This window comes from Hippoglossus hippoglossus, chromosome 3, assembly GCF_009819705.1.
Source record: "Hippoglossus hippoglossus isolate fHipHip1 chromosome 3, fHipHip1.pri, whole genome shotgun sequence".
In the NCBI taxonomy this organism is placed as follows: Eukaryota; Metazoa; Chordata; class Actinopteri; order Pleuronectiformes; family Pleuronectidae; genus Hippoglossus; species Hippoglossus hippoglossus.
This window is the reverse complement of record NC_047153.1, coordinates 24,412,683-24,435,007: the sequence shown is the minus strand read 5'-3', so window position 1 is coordinate 24,435,007 and position 22,325 is coordinate 24,412,683. Positions and strand designations below refer to the sequence as shown.

At 42.6% G+C, this 22,325-nt stretch overlaps 1 protein-coding gene across 1 annotated transcript in view; it reads left to right on the top strand.

The window, feature by feature from the left end:
- Window positions 1-702: 702 nt before the first annotated feature.
- LOC117755089 (tyrosine-protein kinase CSK) overlaps window positions 703-22,325 on the top strand; it is a 45,221-nt gene continuing 23,598 nt past the window's right edge. The window contains exon 1 of the mRNA XM_034574605.1: window positions 703-963. The gene's annotated coding sequence lies outside the window, so the exon portion shown is untranslated. The remainder of the gene's footprint in view (window positions 964-22,325) is intronic.

Below are 22,325 nucleotides of genomic sequence, written 5' to 3'. Positions count from 1 at the left end.
ACACTGTAAACCTGTTATAATACAGAATACTGTATACCTGGTATAATAGATGATACTGTATACCTGGTATAATAAAACACACTGTAAACCTGTTATAATACAGAATACTGTATACCTGGTATAATAGATGATACTGTATACCTGGTATAATACAACATACTGTATACCAGTTATTATACAGAATACTGTGTACCTGGTATAATAAAACACAATTTAAACCTGTTATAATACAACATACTGTATACCTGGTATAATAAAACACACTGTAAACCTGTTATAATACAGAATACTGTGTACCTGGTATAATAAAACACACTGTAAACCTGTTATAATACAACATACTGTATACTGGTATAATAAAACACACTGTAAACCTGTTATAATACAGAATACTGTATACCTGGTATAATATTGATACTGTATTCCTGGTATAATACAACATACTGTAAACCTGTTATAATACAGTATACTGTATACCTGGTATAATACAGCATACTGTATACCAGTCATTATACAGAATACTGTATACCTGGTATACAAAAAACATACTGTAAACCTGTTATAATGCATAATACTGTATACCTGGTATACACTATGTACATGTCCTGCTGCAGTAACCAGTCCTCCACCTGTTGGCCACACGGCTGCGCTCACACACTGCTCGCCCCCGTGGCTCTGCCTGCTGCACTGCGCAGGCGCGGTGCGGTGACGGAGCGGAGACCATTTCCTCCAGCAGCAGGCCCGAGCTGCACACACACACACACACACACACAGTCACACGCTCACACACAGATGCAGACAACCGGACGAGCGTCGAAGCGAAGCCACGTCTGGGATTGTGTTATCTCCCCGCTGCCGGAGCTGGATGCGCCCTCACCGCCCGACTCTCCCTGATGGGCCTTCGCCGCTAGTCTCCAGCCACATCTGCCCCGCTGCTCCCCGCTGCTCTCCGCTGTGTTTCGGGTGAGTTGGCCACAGCGCAGCCTCTGTTGTGTCTCCGTTGTTTTGCTGCTTTCTTTAGCCCCGCGGAGCTGGACGGTGGAGGAACCCGGCGGCTGAGTGTCTCTGCTCGTGTGGACACGGTGTTTACATCACCGCCACTAGCCGCGGTGAACTGGTCCCAGGCTACTCTGGGGGTTTCTTCACAGAGATAACGGGAAAACCTGTTTGAGAGCCTTAGCCTTAGCTGCTAGGTAACGTACAATGCCACGAGATCCGTTATCGGACAGTGTTTGTACCCAACTCCCTGTAGATTGTAGCCCCTTTTATTCAGGAAACACAAAGTAAACGCGGCTGTAGCTCATCCACCGTTGTCTGGTTCTTTTTCATTTTCTCGTATATTCTTGGGAGATTTTTGCACAAAAACCGAGGGGCACCCCGTTCCGCTCACCTGGTTCCATAATCGGACACCTCGATGGTGGCTAACGCCTTTTGGTCTTGACCTCCCACTGTGACTCCCCTCTCTGTCCACAGTGGGTCTGGGGATGTAGGGATGTGCAGCCATGGAGCTGGGCGTCGGTAAAACAGGAAACCTTGCAGCTTTGTGTCCCAGGCGGATGCACCGTTTCGGGTTTTAGTAAAAGCTCGCGCAGCTGGCTTTAGAGAGGCAGATAGCGTATCATCGAAGTCAGAGCCATGTGCATGGTGGAGTTGGGACAATGCTTTGGTGTGGCCTTGTTCATTGGTTCGGATTTTACTGGGAACTGAGGACAGTCCCATCCGAAAATAAACACAGGGCTGGAGCTGAGGTTCAGCCTTCGATCTTGGTTGTTGGAGAATGTGTGTCAGTGCTTATAACTGTGCATATGAAAGTGCTACACACAAGTCGTCCTGTTGATGAAATCAGCAGATCATACCGCGATGTTCTGTTTTTACTCCAAAGAGAAATAGTTTTTCTCTTACACTGCTCCAGGGGGAGGTCAGAGGTCAGGTTAAACCACGGAACACCATCCTGGAGCAGGTAGAGCTCCAATGTCTTGCTCAAGGACACTTAGGCAGGGTGTATGCCTGCAAACACAGAGGTATTCAGGTTAAGGGACATGAAAAATACTACATCCATTTTCAGACATTGACCTGAGGCTAAAGTCCAGAGAATTGGCTTCGGAGTGGCCTTTCACACATGCACAACACAGCGGGAGGGTCTCTGGACAGACGCGTTCACAACAGCATCAAATCCTCTGCGTAAAGCCCAATTCATTATTCTGCGTTGAAGCTACGCTTATACGTGTACCCTACGTAGAGCTACGCCGTACTCTGACGTGCACCTCCCCAAAAATGTAACTACGCGTCGAGCAGACCACGAGAGCTGTGATTGGCCCACTTGGTAGCATCCTATTTCCAGCAGACTCTGCGCCACTTTTGAATTGAGTTGAAGGAACGAACATGGATGACGTCTTTCTTTTCTTCAGTGCAGTTCTTTAAGAAAGGGTAATAGCTCTTCAATATCTATAAGCTCCATCACGATCCGCTTAGTAACACTTGCCATTAATCTGAAGTAAACAGAGATGCCAGAGAATTTGTAATAGGTGGACCAGAAACCGGGAGACACTCAACACCAGCATAGAAACTCTACCGCCACTAGCGTTTCAGTGGTGTAATTCCAGACAAACTCTCTTGACGTCTTCATCGATGTCTTCTGTGTTTGTGTCACTGCTTTTTCACCGGTAGAATTTGTATTCTTTATATTTTTTAAGTTTTGCGTCTGTCGCACATTAGAAGCGCCATCATCCCCCCCCACTCGCCTGTGGTGAATCCAGTGGGGGATCCCCTACTGTGTTCACACATCGACTTCTCCTGGATTTCTACGGACTTTATACTAGAGATGCAACTACTCTGGAGAAGATACGGAGGAACCGTGGAGTCCAGTGCATGTATGAAAGCTAGCGTGTGTCATTGTCAAATGTTGCTCTGGCCTTGTTTATGTTCTCCGCCAGTGTTTGAAGGTAAATGTCTCAGTGAAATGCTGAAATGTACATACCTATACAAGCTGTGGCATGACTGACAAAGCCAAGTGGGGTCTGCAGTGTATTGTTACATAGGGACACACCTAATCACTTTCAGTCTCACTCCTGGGTTGTTTTAAGGGAGCAAATCTCATCATTTGCATATTAAAACAGTGGCTTTACATGTTGTGTGACATGCTACTGCTCAAAATCTAAAATACCAACCCATCAGATCCCGTAGCTATTATATATAACTGATGACTGCCGTCAGTTTGAGGCTGATCAGCAACTGGATTTTGTATGATAACTTGGATGAAGAAACAATTGGAAAGGATGTAATGATAGATAATTGTGATATATAATTTGCTGTCTCACTTGCACAAATTTGTCCTCAGAATTGCAACTAGATTGTATATATATTTTTTTAGGTTGATTTAAAAACCCAACCAACAATCAGCTATACAAGTTGGTACAAAATAGATCTTGTATTGCAGCCGATCTGTCTTAAATGCCATGTTGATCCCAGTGAGTGCTGATGTAGCAGCAAGGTGGATTTGGGTTTTCCATCAGAGAAATCTGATTGGGGCAAAGTGGGGGGTGTGAGAGCTTTGCATTCATTATCCCCAAAAGAGTCTGGTGAACCAGACTGCAACGTGTTAGAGATCCATATGCTGCGTCTGTCGGGTCTAACCTGCTGTCGTCACGCTAGGATGTCCAACATAATGCCTTAAGGGTCTTTAATGAGATAGGTGGCAATTAAGGCCTTTTGTGTGAATTCACGTCTTTTCTATGCAGAAAGAAATGGCACTAATTGTTTTATTTCAGCACACTGTCCCAGTCCTGTAAACACCGTGTGACTCAGCTCTGTGTAGTGAGACCATACATCCCTCCATCTGTGAAGTCAGTTCTTTCTCCGCCTGTCCTCTGTTTGTCAATAGCTCTCTCCGTTTCACTGACTGACTGATGGCTCGATCGGAGTAGTCTAATCGAGGGGAAGCTTGACGTGGACTAGAGGTGACAGGACAAGTCTGGAGGCCTGGCTTCATGTCCGCTCTCTTTTTTTTTTAGTGATGAGTTGTGTTGAGGTGGGGGAGAAAAAAAAAAGATCCCTGTCCGGTCAATCCTTGAAGCTGCTACTGTCTCAAGCTAAGCTCTGAGTGTGTCTAATGTACTCAGCTGGGAAGTGATGGTTCCTCTGTCTGTACACTGACCATCTCATTGCACATTTGAAGCCCGTCCAAGGCCCTGCTGATCTCAACACAATGCCGGCATTTAGTTCATTTTTCCCCTCCAGCCCATTTTCTCCAATGCCCACTGTCTCTTTAATCAGCCAGCACAATAACAGTGTGGAGATTTATCATGGTGACTTTGGTGCAGAGATTAACAGTATATTGACACTCATGAGCAACAGGACATCACAGATGGTGCAAGACTTATAGTCTGCACTGTAGGCTGTGTCCCTCTGTGTAAATGCATTCAGTTCATTCACTACATGATCGTCTGCATTTCAGCAGCCTGGGTCACTGTGTTTAATACCCGTAAAAGGTTATTTCATTTTGTCTTTAGTTTGTAGCCATACGCAAACACAGTGCACTATATAGTATATGTCACTGTGTATGATAGATATGTGCCCACTCTGAGTCATGCAAGTTTATTCTAGACATTGCCCGATGCAAAGTCGCCACGGTCTACTTATTTAGGAAGGGTGATGGAAAGTGAAACTGACAGCAGATCTGCACTGCACCTGCACTGCTTCCTCTTTTTAAACCACTGTAGAGACAGAATAGGTGCATCTGTAGCACCGTACCCACTTGTTGTGGACTGTCCAACAGTTGCATTGTGTCAGCTGATTGATGATCAAAGCGGTCTTTGTAATTTGTGTATACCAGACACCACTGTCTCTCTCTCTCTCTCTCTCTCTCTCTCTCTCTCTCTCTCTCTCTCTCTCTCTCTTTCCTGTTAGGGAGAAGCCTAATAGGCCTACTCCTAATCAGATTATTGTCAGTAATGCAACTAAATCATTTTTAATCTGTTTATTTACTGTCTTTATTAGTCTATGACTTGTTTATAACATGAAACGTCAGAAAATAATTAGAAATGCCGGCTATAGTTTCCCATAGTTGATGTGTTTAAATCGCCTGTTTTGCTCACTTTCCAGTTCAGAACTGTGCTAAAAACTGTAAATACTCACATGAGAGAAGTTGGAACCAGTAACATTGAGTGATATATCTTAAATGAAGTTATTAATTAATCCATTATTGAAATGAATGGTTGTCTAATCTACTCACCAATTCATTGTTTCTGTTTGGCCATTTCAACAAAGGTTATAATCTTTAAGTCTCTCACAGTGTGGTTTGAGTTCATTTGATGCATCACTGATGATTCCATTGGAATTATATAATTTGACAAACATATCTAGGGCATGCGTGTTTGACGTTTAGTTTTTGCCCCTCCTTTAACTACATTGACCACTTTCTACACTGTATCAGGACTCCAAGCGAACACATGTAATATTAGTGGAAAAGTGTACTTCAGATCATCAGTGTTCCTGATTTGTTCTTTCTTAAAGTGTCATTCCAACATCTTTGTTTCTGTGCGGCGCCCGCTGAGCTGTGATCTAGGCACCCCCCCTTCACACCCTCCATCCTGGTGATCATGCTTCTCAGTAGAATAGTGGCATTGTAGCTGCCATCTTGCGTGCAAACTCAGTGTGGCCTCTCCATCTGGTCAGCGAGTGGTCAGTTAGGCAGCCCCTTGAAGGCCGGGAGGCTTCTGCCGCCACGCCTGCTGGCTGGCTGCACAATGTAGGCAATGAGCAGAGCTCGAGGCCTGACACATGCCTGGTCTTGCACTACACCCACAGCATCCAAAAGCTTCCTCACTGAGAAGGGCTTCACACAACGACATTGTTAATTCAAGAATTTGGGAATTCTAGAACACGCCATTTCAGACAAATCATATCTTGTTTTTGTTTCCTTTTTTAAACTGTTTGATGCTGGTGAAACTGTGTTGGTGTTTAAACTGTAGGGACTCCATCCCTGCATCAAGGAGAAGTGTTCTTGTTTTGAACACTTTGCAAAAACCTTTTAAGGATCATTCATCTGTCCACAAAAAAGAGTGACTAAAAGTCAAAGTGTGTTTTTTTTTTTTTTTTCCCTTAAAATCTCTTGGTGTGGCAGCATGCCTGCTGTAATAATAACAAAGTCTGATCTGTCAAGCAACAGCCAGACAACCCCCACAAGCTCCTGTAACCAGCTGAAATGGTTTATTATCCACATAACCATTTTCTACCTGAGGTAATAATTTAGAAATGGCATAGTGAAGAATTCCTCAGGCCCATATCATAAATCACCCCAAACTGCCAAGTCACCATGCAGCTTCGTTATAGCTTATTGGTCCCTGCTCGTCCTTCACTTACCACCCGCCTCTATTCCCAGAACCCCCCACTGTGCGAACCAGCACCACACAATGGACTCTTATTTGAATGACAGATTAGCAGAATTCTCCAAATCGTTTTTCTTTTTTTTTTTTCTGGGGGGGGGTGTAGTGGGTGTTTAAGAAAAAGCGGGGGGGAATTTCTGGGTTTTATTAAAACACCAACATTTGGAACAGTAAAGAGAAGAACACCACAGAACATGTTGGACTTGAATTTCCATTAAACTACATAAACAAAAATGACCAAAGAATAAGAAAGAGGTGAGGGTGTGTGTCTCCCACAGTCTCCACATCTGTTTCAGTCCCCCCCCACAAGCCCAACATAGTTCAGTTCAATCCAGTTCAAACAATGAAAAACAGATACAACAATAATTTAGATAATATTAAATTAATAATCTGCTCCTGAGTGGTGACAACACGCTTTTGTAAAGGTAAAACAGACAATCCTCTCTGACCTCCACACTCGTTGCTCTGAAGCTACTATAGTCACTTCTGTGTGTTGGTTGAGATTACGTGGGGTTGTGATTCGATTGGAGTGTGATTGGACACACACACACACACACACACACACCTGCTGCTGTGGCAGCGAGTGGGATTGGGCGGGGAGACATCTTGCGGTTCCGACTTCGTGTATCGTGAACCAAAACTGTGATTTGGATTTCTGCTGGAGAATCGTTACAGCCCTATGAATTACATCAGTCTGTGTTTTAGGGCTGTGCAAGAACTGACTGGAAATAACGAGCAGAAGGATACATATTCAGTTTAGGAAAACAGTCGGACTACTCTACAACTACCTCCTATATAATTACATACATATATATATATACACACAGTAAAAGACACATCTGTGCGTCATCCACGACAAAGACCACCTTGTAACATGAGATCATTTTATTGCATTATTTGTGGAGAGCTGTGCTCTATCACATACACACTAAGGTACATAAAGTATATGGAGGATCAAGTATCTCTGGATTTTAAACAAATGTTCATTAGCCGAGCAGGAAGTAGAAAGTACCAAAGACCTGTGTCAACATGTCATTTATATTTGGGACTTCCCCTGCTTACCCCCACTGACTGATTACCTATTCCCAGTTCACTGAAGTCCACAGTGTGATGTTGATGGAATTTGTCTCCGTTTATAGAGAAACAAAACCCTCCTGCCATTATCGTGACTGCCCTAAAAAGAATACAGAAGGAATCGCTGATGATGATGTTGGTGACAATGAATTCCGTCTCAGCGGGGAGGCTCCAGTGGTTCCTCTTTTATCTGCGGTTCAGTGTGCTCCAGAATATTTTTGTGCAATTGAGCCATCAGATCGACTTCAAAGATACGGTGACAGCAAACGTGTCTGCTCTGATGACGTCACAGAGAGTGACCTGAATTGGGTCTACTTTAACACTGGGTTTCCTTTTTAAAGCACGATTTCATTTGATCATATCTATGCATAGAACTCCCCTCAGGCTGTCTTTTTAATAAAGGCAACTTTTTCCCCCTGATGTTTTTCAAATGAGAGATTAAGGCAGAAGATCTACGCAGTGTAGAGATGTTTATTGTTGACTGTGTCCTACATCTGTGCATATTTCTCATACACCAGTTAATGAACCCAGATTTACTGAGAGGTAGGTGGCTGGATATGAATGCTTAAATAGCTGCAGAATGATTGATTTAGAGGTACACAGATGTGCTCCTCTTTAGGCCCTCTAGAATTTTATTGCACACAGAAATCATGTTAGCACCTGAATCTTATCTGATTATTGTGGCCCCAACCTCTTTACATGGCATGGGAATTTAGGGATATTGTCTATATTTTCTTGTTGCACTTAACACTTTGAGGAAGAGTTGCCGCTGAAATGTAAAATGTGTTGTTCTCACTGAAGAAGCTGTGCATGCTGTGCCAATCAATGAGAATCAATACTGTTGATTGAGTGCAAGTGCTGTTTCCTTAGAGTTGCGGGTATTTAAGTAACACGCCATCAATGAACTCAGCAGGACTATTCAACAACAATCTCCATCTAAACAGCTCCCTGGAATAAACTGTTTACTAGGAAAAGGAATTTGCATGAAACAACCAGTAAAGACCTTATCCAGGATAAAGCTCATTTTGTGAATATTAGTGTGCATGTAAACACACTGTTTCTCTCTATCCTCTGCTTAGTGTACGCCTTGAAAAAAATCAATATTGAATTGCCACCTGATACAGGCTTTGCTTTTTCTATCAAGGTGGATCTCAGTACATCTAATTTCATGATTAATTTAGATATCAGGTGACAGCCTAAATAACACACATGCTTAATATGTGGCATGTGAGGCTTGGGTTGGCTACCGAAATCCGGTGCCAATCAGGCACCGGGTCCTATACGGCGGGAATCTACTGGACCAGATCTCAATGCAGATTTCGGTACCTCATTTCGGTGAGCTCTGTGCTGAAATAGCCGCCCTGCTTACAGGTGCGTGCGTGCGTGCTTGCGTGTGTCTCTGTCCCTCTTCACACACGAACTGATAACCACATGTATTTGGTTATTAGTCAATGATGTCGGATCATGACATCACCTTAACCCTGTGGTCAGGACATCAGGGTTAAGGTGAGGTCGCTGGTTATTAATTCTTCAGCGGTGGGACATCGCTTAAAAAAATGATCGCAGAGGTAAACATGAATCGATTATGTTCTGTCTCTGCATCGATGCAGAATCATCCACGTCCGCATCGCGATGCATCTAAGAATTGAGAAATTCCTCCACCTCTAATGCAGAGCACATGTGGAAAGCTGTGGAAAGACAGTTGATGAGAACTTTGGAGCTATTTGCTGTATTAAGCACTGACACGTTTATTTAATATTAAATTATTGTAGTTAGGTTTAATCTATTATTTGAGTTTGTTGGTAAATTCTGCACTTATTTGTATATTTAAGCTAATTATACTTTTAACTGTCAACAGTTAATATGCTAAAGTTTTATGTCCTTTTCTTAAGTTTTGTAAAATTATCGCTTAGTTTTTTGTAACAAATCCTCAGTGGACCGAAATAAACTAGACTGAACTGAATTGGTATGTGAAAAAAACCCGATACACATCCCCATTTGAGGCGTCTCTCCTTGCCTCTCAGGAACTTCTTAGTTCAGTTCACACTAGAATTGGTGTGAGGAAATGAAATTACTGCAGTCGAGTGTTTGTAGTGATTATAGTTGATGGCGCTTTGCTAACCTCTTGACTTTAGCTTGTTTTCTCCCACTCACTCTACATTCACATCTGACTTTCACACAACATGTCTCATTCAGCTCTCTAACCACTCTGAGTTGTGCGCACACATGTTCAGTCACCCACACCCATTCAGATCCATATACTATTACTTTGTCACTCACTCACATACACACCCACACAGAGATGATCTGCTATTCGTGGCGATGTCCAAGCATTTGAGTAGACCACGACGGGGTCGGTGTCGGAGGAAAATACAACCACCCGTCTCAAGTTTCAGCAAAACTCCATCTTGAGTCTCCTGGGAACGTAAGAATGTACCAACCATTTAGGATACGATGACCCCTCCCTGCATGTTCCTCGCCTTGTTTCAGTGTTAACCTCATTGTGTCAAGTAATGGGCAGAGTTTGTATATAAATTGGGTTTTAGATTATGTTCATGGTTGGTGCCAAATGACCCTCCTCCATTCAGCTTGGTCGGGTAACCAGAGGACTGTGTTGATATTGGCAGAAGAGCCTCTTAATGTTGTCACTGAGATGTTATTGCAGTAATCGGTAATTAAACACACACAAATATAGTTTTTTTTTAATTCTATTGTCAAATCACTGGAAGTTCATGTTTTTTTCTTTAGGCGAATCAGTGCACAGTATTCAGGTCAGGTGATAGACAAACCTAACTTGTCTTGGAGGCCTGCTTTTATTTTTTGTATGTCTTTGCTGTGTTAGCCGTCCTAATGCTACCACGGGATCCTGCAATGGTCCTTTAAATATTACGAAACTCCCAGGTGACCATGCAAATTTAGGCAGAGTGAGTAGGGAGAGGTACCCTGGTGCAATATGATCTCATCCCAATAGAGATTATATCAAGATTGAGAAAAGGTCTTTGCAGATGTTACAGTCTCCTCCTGTCTTCAGGATTATTTGCCATATGTCGTGTCACAGGCAAAAGCTTCTTGCAACATCTGGGTTTGCTCTGAGCTCTCGACTGCACTTGTGGCTCTCACTCATAGACTCTGTTTGATTTGACATGATTCTTGTGTAGGTCGTAAATAAGATTCATAGTCTGGTGTGGGGACCGGTCTGCAACATTATTTTCAAACAACGGTTTCCTGGTCTGCGTCAAACAAACCACGTCTGTGTTAAAGAACTAACCCCGTCTACAACCTCCTCATTGTGTCTCGGCAGATCAGAATCATGTTCAGAATCATGTGTCACATACACTCCATGTTTGTTTGTGTTGACTTAATGCAAGTTTGCTGCCTGTGTGCCCTGTGGGAAAACACAAGGTGTCATCCAAATAGCAGAAGATATTACCATAAAGAGTGTGATTTGTGGCACAAATAAATGATAGAGAATAATGTGAAACCGTGGTTGTTTTTTATTTCTGTCATAGCATGATATAAATCATGCTGCACAGCCCTAGGGCGAGGTACATTCAGTTAAAGTACGTTTTCTGCAGTATGTCACATTCTACACTAATGTGAAGTTCCACAGTTGCCTATCATGAAGTACGCTATTTTATTACTAGCAAATATTGAACTGTAATGTGAATTCAAAATCATACTGCTTAGCTCCATTTGCACAGCATTCTCTTTAAAGCTGCCTTCCCTGGGCTGCGAGAGTGTTATCACTGCACGCACTGTGTGTGTGTGTGCGTGTGCAAGTTTGCGCGTGTGTGTGAGGCTTCTGTGAATTTACTGAAGAAATCCCGAAGCCGTGTTCTCCGCAGGCAAGATTTGCAGTAGCTGCCTCTGCAAACACTGCCTCTGCATTCACAGCTACTGTCCTCTGTGATGCCTCACGTGTGCCTCAGTGTCCACATGGGGTTTCTCACCCACACCATTACCAACACCTTATCACCCAACGTCCTCATCCACAGGTGAACACAGGCTCTGGATTTGCTGTTTTTCAACCTACACTTGAACACAGCAGAATGTTCTTTTAGTTTATGTGCCTTTTGTACATTGTAGGCAGTGTTTGAATTACACAGTGGATTTCAGGGGAGTCCTATTTTCTGGTGAGCATCTGTCTGTCTGTGCGACCTTCATGCCACAAACAAATCCGATCCAACTTGGTGAAAAGAAGTATAAGAGGCAATGTAATGTGATTTGATGGCCATGCAGGAAAAGGCACAACTTTGTGTTAATTAGTGGAGACATTTGTTGAAAATTGTTGTTTCAATTTGCAAAAAACACACAAGGACATATTTTTTACCTTTTGTCAAGCACAATATTTGTCTACATTTGTTTGTTTGTTAGCAGGATTATTTAAAAAAACTATGAAATCAATTTCCATGAAATTTTGTGGAGGAAGATTTTGGTGCAGATCTGGATGGGGTCGAACCCAGGATGCTTCTTTTTCACTTTTTTTTTTATTGCGGCATTTGACAACATTTTCTTTGATTTCTCATTGAATAATTCATTGATCCTGATGAAAAAAAACTGAAATGTTGCATTTAGTGAATATAAATGTGGTTTTATAAGGTGACTGATGAGATTTGGCGGAGGTATGTACTCTCTGAGTGCCATTCCATTTTGAAATTGGTATTTAATTAAGCAAAATACACACACTGACATACTTTTTTATTAGTATTTATTTCAGGAACCTCACTGTACAGATAATCTGGGTCTGTAACCTGTAACAGAAATGGGTGGTGTTTCAGAGTTCCCTCTAAAAAGGTCATGTCCTTTTCAAGGGAGTCAAGCTCCTCTTAGCTCCCCTGTAACTCAAACCACTATTGTAGGCTGTTGAGGATTAAATATACATGCCTCAGGGTTTTGTCTGAGTATGTTTGACTCTCACATATTAAAGGTTCTTTCAGACATGCACTGAACGCCACAGATCTTCCATATTTTCTCCAGAGGAGGAGCACGTGTGAACGTAAAAGTCAGAGGCTCCGGATTATCTGTGGACTTTCTCCACCTGGCCTCGTCGTATAAAGTCTGTAGAAATGCAACAGATGAAAAAAAAAAAGGAAAACAAATATCTCCCAGTGAAAAAGCAGTGTGACACACGTAGAAAACACACAGATGAAGATGTCAAGTGTTTGTGTGTTGTCAAGAAAATCACGTGATCTCGGCAGCGGAGTTAACACATGCTGTACCCGGCGGCTCCACCTCTCAGCTGAATAATGCAGAGGATTTGTTGCTGTTGGGAACGCGTCTGTGCAGAGAACCTCCCTCTGTGTTGTGCATGTGTGAAAAGCAAACTGGGGTAAATTCCGGACCCAATTCTCCGGACTTTACCCGTAGGTCATGTCTGAAAATGGCTTTAGACAAACATACCCATTTCACTTTTACTGATACAGTGTGTAACATGCTGTCAAAGCAGTGTCAGGCAGATCTCCTCTCAGCTAATTAGGCTACAATTCTTAACGTAGCCTATTAAAAGAAACTATTGACCTAGTTAACATTGTCTCTAGGGATTTACTATTGTGGCGGAAATGGTAATGATTATTAACAAATTGTATTGCTACAAATTGAGAGTACATCTCAATATCTCATATAAATTTGGGGAAGCATATACTTTACTACTTTTGATTTATATCACTGTATTTAGAATATCTGATACTGTCGTTAAACAACTTCACTTCCCGTCAGTTAGTATTTCTGCAAAGAGGAATCTCCTTGTGTTAAATGGCTCTGTTCATGTTCCGTAGACACGCATGGTCACTTCCTGTGTGTGAGGATGCACATGTGGATCACACTAAGCAGGCGTACAGCATGTGTCTGTGGCCCACAGTGGAAAGTGCCCCACACCGAGTGCTAATGCAAGTCTGTGGTTGTGAATTAATAATTCAGAGAGCTGGCATAGTTCGGTTGAGCCTCTATTATTCATGCTTGGCATTGCAACTGACAGATGACTGCTGTTAATATTAAGGACCAGCAGATACAGTCCTCCGCCAAAGAAACCAAGAAGTCTTCAACACTTCCATGTCTGTCTCCATCCTCCAGCCACTACACCCAACACTCTCCTCCACTCCTCTATAGCATCTCTTTCTCCCTCACTTTGTGTCATCTACATATCTGTCTCTACATCCCCCTGCATGCCTCTGTCTCACCGTGTCTATCTCGCGTCTCCTTTTCATTCCATCTCCCTGTGAAGTCTTGATTGAAATTCAAATGTGCTTCCTTTAGAACAAGATGTCTCTTACAAGGATGAACAAAACACCGAAATGATGGGGATAATTTGCAGTTAGAAAATGTTATGTAACAGAAAAGATATTCAGCAGGGCCGGAAATATAACTCAAAGACTATAATGAATGTGCAACTATGAAAGGTAGAGCTCATCATTTGTTATAACACTTTTAGTTTAATTTGTTGAAATACTCTTCATATCCCGATAGTCATCAATAAATAAAGTCGCCTGGAGAAGAAAAAAAAAGAAGGAAAGCCAGTATCTGTGGCCATCGCCAAACTGTAATAACCATGACTAGTCATTTCAATTGGACCGAATGAAATGATTGGCTGGTGTACCTGTCACTAAGCGACCTGCCTGCCCTTGCTCTCACTGCTCATGATTAGAGTCGCGGATAAGTCGTCTTCTAGCAGTTGTCAGTCAGTGCACGTTCATGTGTTTGGGGGCGTAGCTTTGACGAGAGGGCTGATCTGAGGGGCCGGGATGTAACGGTTGCATATTTTCATATATATAGTGTAGCCTGCTCTTGATAGTTATTACCAACCCAATATTTAATGGAGTGATCTGCCAAAACTTTGGTCTGGTTGATAAGACCAAACACTGGTATGTCTCATTTTCCCCTAAAAAAAGTACAGCTCTGTTTCAGGTTTGTCCGTGTCTACAACCACTCAATCAGCACAGAGGCCATTTCTATCTGAGTTTGGGATTACTTACTGCTCAGGTAATCTCTATAATCTCTATTTTGAGCAAAACATATTTTTCAGTGCCATTTGAAATTTAGATTTTGCCTTTAGCCTCTCTCTCTGCTCTATGCGACTTATATCCCTCTCCGCTCTTTTTAGTCCACAGAGTGTGAATTTTCTCCATGGTGTCAGTGCTGCTGCCTCTGAATGCTTCTTTTATTAAAGAGATTTGGAGCTCCAGTCACCACTAATGCCGCTGCCATATTGTACCAGCACCCTGCTGTGGCTGCTGCTAATGACATTCTTTGTGTCTCCATCCCAGTGCATTGCCTCCCTGTGTCCTCTTCCTCCTCTGGTCTGAAAGGAGGAGTTTTCATGTGTGGCCTTCAAAGGAGGAGGAGGAAGAGGAGGAGAGGCCATGAAGGGGACAGCAGACAGCTTCTCCTTTTCCTCCTCACTCATTCTCGCTCGCCCATGGGATGTTTGAAGCCAGTTCAGTAGTTGTTGGACAGCATACATATCAGGCCACGGTTGAAGAGTGTATATGCATATGTATGAAAGTGACTGTATATACATGAGGGCATTTTGTGTGTGCCTCTGTGGTTCAGGGAGAGTTCAGTCACATTGACAGGATAAACTGGGGCTGATAGTGTGTTTGTGTGTGCGACTGTGCGTGTGCATATCCAGGCAGATATCCTGTCAGAAGAGCAAGGAGCTTCCCAGAATCCCCAACACTCCGGCTCCAAGCCTGCATCCCCTCCTCCCACCGTGTCACCACTTTTTTTGCATATATCTGCCTCAACATACCATTTTGTACTTAAACCACAGTCGTCTTCACTTATTCTATCCTTCTGTTTCATTCAGCATTTCAACACACACTCATGCATACCTCTATCAGCAGCAAGACTTCTTCTTCATCTCGCTTGTAATAGCTAAAGGATAAATGGAGCCAAGTCTGTGCAGCTACACACACACACCAGCATTTACAGTACATTTGAGAATGATTCACTCTCTGTTAATCACTTTACCCTCACCAGTAAACGCTCATCATAAGCTTGTGTGATGAGCTTCATATCCTACGATTCAAGACATGGGTCTAATTTTCTGTTAATCATAAGCTAATGTGCTCGGATAGATTAACCTGCTATTTCTGTATTATAACCCTAGAAGGACACAAACCAGTGCTCTTTTTATCTTTTAATCGTCATCAGCACCAGACAGCAGCCCCATATTGGCCGTGTTGCGCTGCACCGCTAGTTCCATGAGCTGTGTGGAATTAATACAAAAGACAAAGTTTTGTAACGGTCAAGTCTGTAGATTTTTAAAGCTTTATTTTCCATGAGGAGTACTGTGGAGTTAGCCACTCAAACAAAACTTGAAGGTCATGGTAGATGCAGGATTCCATGTCTTTTGAGCTTGACCCCTACGAGGGACTAAAATCCTGTATTTCTCAGTCTGGTGCTTTTATTCTTTGATCTGTCTTGACAAGGCCAAGAAAAGCAATGATACATTGCTTGTGTTCAGGTTGACTACTCCCACTCCTAACCTACTCCTATATTCAAGTAGCAATAACATAGCAGAAAAATAAGGGATTTCAATTAGCCTTTTTTGGATGATTAGTTTTTCTTTACTTTATATATAAAAAACACTGTGTACAGTCCTGTAATAGGCACCCATCGCTGTGCAAATATGAATGGTGAAATTGTTTAGGAAAAGTAATGGAAGCCGGCAGACCCCCAGTAGGCAGACTCTTTTATGCAGCGTCTCCATAATATATGCAATGATAAAAACGACTGCAGCCTGCCTCCGCCTGCACGGATATTGAGAGGATATAAATAGCCGGGGCTGGATGAGTGTGCGCTGAAACTGGAACCGCAGCACACAGAGCTCAAACAATAAGCTTCACCACAGCCCTTCCTCCCCTCTGCTTTCTCCAGTCCAGCAGCCTCCCAGAGCTCAAGAGGGGGGAGCACTTCTCTCTCTCTCTCTTCCTTTCTTTTTTTCCACTTCCTGCCTCCCTGCTTTTGTAATCTGTCATCAGTGGCGAGCCCAAGTCCGTCACTTGTTACGTCAGAGAAGCAGGAGAGAGGAAGAATGGCTGTCTACCCACCTGTCTGCCTGTCTGTCTGACTGCGGTGGGAGACGTATGTCTGTCACGCAACTCTATTTTTCATTTACTTAGATAAAAATAGGGCACAACTGCTGTAGACATGCACATGACTCCTCTGCTCCACCCCAAAGAAAGGGTGTGATGTGAAAGGGTGCCATTGTGTTTCTTTTTCCCCTCTTGTGTTCAATTCAGAATTTCAGTGTTTTTTAATATAAATGTTTGTTTTAAGGCATCATTTTAAACCTTCAGTGTAGTGCAGACATTTGGCCTGCAGAAGGTTAATGTTTGCAGCCTTGTGTGTGTTTTTGTTTGTCTGCTTATACTTAATTGCATGAACAGTCTTTAGTCTGTAACATAGGGCTTTACATTTATATGTTATTATTATTAACCGTTAGGCCTCTTAGGTGTTTTTTGTTGGTGTTATTTTGTCACTTCCTAGCATTGATGATTCAAAATGTTCCGATACCATTTCCCGACCCGATACCAATTCTGACACCTACCTTATTCCTTCAACCGATGCCAGAATGGGAACATCTCTGTGGATAATGAATGATTTATTCAAGCAGATTGTCAAACTGTGCAGCCATCATGTCTTATTATCGTTAGTGAGAAGGAGCAGGACAAATTAATACCTGGTTCAGTAAAGGCATCTTTAGTCTTAGGATTGTAGAATTATACTTTGAAGGTTATTAGTTCAAACCTCTGATCCACCTGCTTAATCTGCGTAGAGGAAACTCGCACTCCTCTCCTCCCGCAACAATTAACAACGTGACACCCTCTAGTGCAGCGGCTGGTGGATGCTAGAAGTCTATGGTTGTGCTGGGCAGAGTTTTAGTGTACTAAATGTTTAAATAATTGTTTAAAAGACCGCTGAAAAACCTCAACCCAGAAGACTGCTTCCATCTGTCTCTCTGTTGAAGAGAAAAGACGAACGGGGAGAAGAGTTTCAGTGGGACAGTGAAAACGGCACCACAGCTTTAAAATAAGGTGAAGCTCAGGAGAAATGTTTCATGTGGCAGATGGCAGAGGCAGACTCACACAGTTGTACTGCCTGGGTAAGCCACAGACTCCCTTAACTTCGTTCATGCCATTACCATCTTCTTTATTATTTACCATCCCTTGCAGCTCTCTCCCGTCTCTCTGCTCTTCTTGAGATTTCAGTGTCCCCTCCATGCTCCTGTTCGTACCAGGGTACTTAACCAACTTTAGTTTCCTACTTCAACTTTTCTCTGGTACTATCCTAAAAATATCTTTCGGGAGCAAGAATCAGTCCATACTTAAAGTATTCTACTTTTTTGTTTTTCTTCTAGGTAGTGCAATTTGTATTAAGTTGTATCTGATGTCTAAATTTCCAGCACAGCATGTGCTAAAAAATTTACAGTGGAAAGAAAGTACAGCGGCATATTTTTAAAATTGCATAACGGCTGTTATCTATTAAGCAGCAAACAGCACTGCCATACAAACATTAATGAAGTATATATTTAATCCTCTAGAACGTGGTTTAAATTAAACAGTGTCTGTAGTCACAAGTAGATATGAATGACCAGGGGGCAAGATTTAGTTATAAAGTATCACTTCATCTCCTACAAATCTCTTTGAAACACTGTATTGTGCTCTTTTAGTTTGTTGTGGTGGAGAAACCGTGGTTGTGTGGTCGTTTGTGCTTTATTCCTGCACTGAACACTCTGTCAGAGTCATGTGATCACTGAAGCATGTGGAGGCTCCAGTAGCGGCTACCTGCTGTGCGAGGAGACAGCTCATCCACATGAAAAGGACATGAGGACACTGAGGCTTATTAATAATGTCTAGGGATACTGCCTCCATCTCTGGGCACATTATCCTTCTGCATTTGCATTCATTTGGAGCCTACTTCCTGCTAGATTCATTGTTGCGGGGGGGGCTTGAGGCATGGTGCACGCAAAGGCTGCCATGTCTGCTTGTGGCCACTTTGATGTAACCATGTGACTGTTCGGGTCACGCAATCGCATTATAATGTCGTTTGAATGTTAGATTTGTTTTACTTTTTGTGTGGAAGGGAAAAGGCCAGTGACAAACGTATCATTTAAAAAGTCTTAAGTGAATTTACAACAATTGCAGTTGCACAGTGGTGAGGTAGTTTGCCTGGTGTGTGTGTGTGTGTGTGTGTGTGTGTGTGTGTGTGTGTGTGTGTGTGTGTGTGTGTGTGTGTGTGTGTGTGTGTGTGTGTGTGTGTGTGTGTGTGTGTGTGTGTGTGTGTGTGTGTGTGTGTGTGTGTGTGTGTGTGTGTGTGTGTGGTTAACGAGGTACTCCGGCTTCCTGCCACAGGATATGCAGCGATGGGTTTGGTTAATTGAAGACTCTTCGCTGATCGTAGCAAAGTACCAAATGGGTACATTTTCACCAATCCTCACCCAAAAGGCTCTGTACTGTACCTGACCCTTCACCCGCAATAATCTTGTGATGCCAAGTGAAATCGGGACCTGCCCGGACCCTTGTGATGCACTAGTTGCTTTGCTGTCAGTAGTAGTAGTTATTTGAGCATAAATGAAGGTGGTATCATAGGCTTTCACAATAAAAGGAATCTTTGCGGCTGACTAGACAAGACTGTTTTTTTGTCTGTTGGCATTGTGATAGGCAGGCGACCAGTCCTGCCTCTCACCCAATATCAGCCTCATGCTACCCTTATAGGTATAGATAATGAATGGAAACGGGTTAGCAAAAATAGACCGGCCGCCTACAGATGTAGGAGTGGTGAAAAGAGCCAGGGTCACGCGTGGTTCACAGACCCAATGGATACAAATGTACACATACCCCAGTTAAAATGGCAGGGGATCGTCTCTGGCAGCTGCAACTGGGCAGAAACATGACGTTGCCATATGCTGTAGAGATCGGAGAGAAGTTGTATAGAGAAGAGAGAAGCAGGGATTTTGTCAGATTGGGCACAACACTTGGAATTGGCAGAAAGAAGAGAGCTTCTAATTGATTGCTTTAACTTTAACTGAAGGAGCAGAGATCATCATTGGTCTCTAATAAGAGCAGGAAAAAACAATAGACTATTGTCTTTTTAATCATTGATTGGGCTGATTGTGTTATGTAAAAAAGATTCATACCTCCACTTTTTCTGCTCACTGCAGCTCAGCTTCAGCCTCAGCTAAATGTCTGCTATAAATGTGAAACAGTGACGGCTAGAATGCAAATTGTGTAGAATATCAACACTAATATATCTTACCTCACTTTTTAGCACACATCGGTATTTGCATATTTCCCAACAGGGTATCACTGTGCCATGACGACCACCTGATAAACCGTCATGCTGTATATGGTCATAATCGTCAATATATGCTGTTGCAAATTGTGTTTGCTCTCAACTACTTTACATATGGGAAATGCTATGCAGTCTCAAGTCATCTGTTGTTGACAGTTCCATGCCGTCCTCTTTGCAGAGCATGCAGGCCTGTGAGCGTTTTTGTGAGCTAATACTGTATATTTGCATACCCAGTAGGTCACATTTCCATATTTCCCCCGTTTCTATTTACTGCCAGTTCACTCTACAATACAAACTTTGTACTGATGCCTAACTGGGGTTGAATGTGACGACATAAGTCAAAAATGTCATTCTCAAGGAACCAACACAAAGTTGCAGTGTAAAAAAACGTAAGCACCATGTAAAGTGCTCTCTCTGCCGTATACAAAGCACTTGTGTGGCATTGCTTGACCAACCAGCAATGGAATTTGATGGGAATGTTGTTTACTGGTTAGCGCTGTCCCTTGTTAAGTGGGATTGCAGCTGTTTTCCAATGCTGGTTCGGTATATTAAATTTTGCTGAGGACTAATGATGACATCCTGATGTAAACAGACATATATCTGGGACAAGCCAAGTTGTGTAGTTTTAGAGTTCAGTGTAGACTTTTCACTAGTAGACGTTGTGCTAGTGGCACTGTAATTTGTGAATGGCCACCGGGCTTGCCTCAGAGACTTCTTTTTACATAACCCAAAGCTTTGTCAGTAGTATTAGAAACTGACAACAACAGTCTCAGTTGAACTCTTTTGAAGCTTTTTTGATGCAGGGGAAGCTGACAGAGCAACAAGCAGCTGAACATTCTCAGTGACTTTCACATGGTAGAAGTCCATTACTCTAACAGCACTGTGATTCTTAGATTGACTGTGAGATAATCAAACTTGGATTTGAGTTGAAGCTAAATGTCAAACTGTAATTTAGTACTCAAGCAGACATCCTTGAGTTATTCCCATATATTGTAAATAAAGATGGATGACATTCCTCCTAATTCTTCCCATTGTACAATAATGATTGACCAAGCAATCGCGAGTCAGTCCCAGCTGTCAATCATGATGTTTCACCCGGTTTTAAAACCGTAACCAAATAAAAATCTTTGAGAAAAATGTATGTAACATATAATTTGACCTTCAACGCAATTGTCTTCTTCTGTACTGTCACTGGTTCAAATCAGTCCCTCATCCAGCATCAGAGCAGTTTGTTTGTGCATGGTGTAAAATTCTAACAAAGTAAAATGATTAATGAATGAATAGATATGATGAGCACTGGCATGAATCAGACTCCAGCGTAGCTTTCAAAGGGAACCCAGATGGCTTATAGAAAAGATGCATAACTTCCATTCCATATGGGGCTTTTTCACTGATTTGTGATGAAAACAGCAACATTCAGGCTCAGGAAGGTGGATGGTGGATTATTACAGAAACACAACATTAACATGTCAAGTTCCACATGATTTTGCACACAGTGATAGTGAAAATGGCACATGAGACACAAACGGTAGTGATATCACTGTCATCTGGCATAGCAAAGGACAAGGCAGTACTGCACTCTGGGAGGCGCTATATCAAAAGACGACTGTTACATCACTGGGTGTGTTGCCATGACAGTGTCACCAGCAGCTCCTGTCACACAGAGAAAATTAGGAGCCGAGCGGAGAAGGAAGTGACTTTCACTTGTGCATGGAACATCTGGTAGCTGTAGACTTTGATGTGTGACCCTAACACGAAGAGCTGTGAAGTTACTTTTTATTATAAAGAATCAAGTGCTGGTGTCAAGTGCTCAGCAAGTCCTTGATCTTGGTTCGAATACAAATAATACGGCCGTGTTCAGACTCGTAATAGCTTTGTATCAAAAATACAAGCTTCTAGTTCATCTAATTGAGGCCATTGCATTCATGCATTAGGAGTACCACTGCACACAGCTTGGGATAAAATAAAAAGTATAGTCTGACAAAAGAGTGGATTCTGGCTCCACATTTCCCACAGCGCTGGGGCAAAATAAGCCAGCAGAGCATTCTCTCAAATCCAGTCTATGCAAGCACACACACCAGCTAGTATTCCCTGCACTGAGAAGCATGATGTTGAGGCAAAATATCATTGCTATGATAACTTTCCACAGTTGTAAAATCCCGTCTCAAAGGGGATATAAACTGATAATCCTTTCAAAACTGACTCACTGGTTCAGATTCCATCTTTCAGCATGCAACTCCAGCAGCACACCCAAACACACTCTTGTTTATTTATTTTTTGACGCAGTACCATTATCACTGAACACAGCCCTGGGCTTCTACATAGATATTCAGCAGGAGTTATGTTGATGCATACAGTAGGATAACACCCAGTGCAGAAGCACCACACCTTCCTTCTCAGCAAACACACAGTGCATTCATTTCAGTGTGGGCGTTGCAACTATATTCTTCTCTGTGAGAAATCAGTGATGTCTTGTGCCTTAGTGTAAACAGTGTCATTGCTCCACAGTCTGCGATGGAACATTGAATTGAAGAAGAACTCTTCAGTCGCCTCCTTTACTGTGCGAGGGCTTCAAGT